The sequence below is a fragment of the Phoenix dactylifera genome, unplaced genomic scaffold (genome assembly GCF_009389715.1).
Source record: "Phoenix dactylifera cultivar Barhee BC4 unplaced genomic scaffold, palm_55x_up_171113_PBpolish2nd_filt_p 000253F, whole genome shotgun sequence".
NCBI classification, from domain to species: Eukaryota; Viridiplantae; Streptophyta; class Magnoliopsida; order Arecales; family Arecaceae; genus Phoenix; species Phoenix dactylifera.
This window is the reverse complement of record NW_024067746.1, coordinates 547,193-548,219: the sequence shown is the minus strand read 5'-3', so window position 1 is coordinate 548,219 and position 1,027 is coordinate 547,193.

Here is a 1,027-nt window from a genome sequence, read left to right as displayed (position 1 = left end):
AGCCTCGCTTCTTCTACCGCACGGGCTTGCAGGTCGGTTTCACCTGAAGTCGGTGAATCACGACCTCGGGATCTATTCCTGGCATATCGGCGGGTGACCAGGCGAAGACGTCCATATTGGCCCACAGAAACTCGACCAGGCGGTGTTTCTCGTGGGCGCTCAGGCCGGAGCCGACCTGCATGGTTAGCTCTGGATAATTTTCTTATAAGAAAATTTGGGTAAGAAGCTCACCAGGCTCCACCCGTTTCTTTCGGGGGCCATCCTGTGCTTCCAGGGTTTCAATGGAGAGCGTCCAACCTTGTATTGGAGTCGATGGCTCGGCCAGTCGCTCCCCTTGGCCTGGTGTTTTAGCCGGTTGCTTTGCTTTGTGGGTTGCCATATAGCACCATTTTGCTACTGACTGGTCCCCATGGGCTTCGCCCACTCCTTGGCTGGTGGGGAACCGCATGAGCAGGTGACAAGTCGAGACCACAGCTCAGAGGGCGTTCAGCCCTGGTCGTCCAAGGATGGCGTTGTAGGCCGAAGGCAGACGGACCACTAGAAAATCCATCCTTACAGTACTTTCTCAGGGGGCGAGCCCGACCGTGACTAGAAGGCCGACCTCACCCTCCACTGGGATCGAATCCCCGGTAAATCCGACCAGCGGAGCGTTCATTCTCCGAAGCTGGCTTTCTGTCATCCCCATTTTTTGATAGGCATCATAGTACAAAATGTTTGCCGAGCCTCCATTATCTACTAAGATGCGCTTTAAATCAACCTTATTTACAATCATAGAGATGACCACAGCGTCATCGTGAGGGGTTTCAACTCCTTCCAAATCCTCGTCCGAGAACGAGATGGCTTCAGAGGTGCGCGGGCGCTTTGGGGGAACCCTTTCCTCGGCTGGCCCTCCGACCGAGGTTCCTCCAATGGTGTTGATGGTGCCGGCAATGGGTCTGTTGGCATTTGGATCTTCGGGCCGCGCGGTGTTTTCTGCTGGCCTCCTTTCCTCGCGCCGGTTCCGCACAAACCAGTCTAACACTCTGTG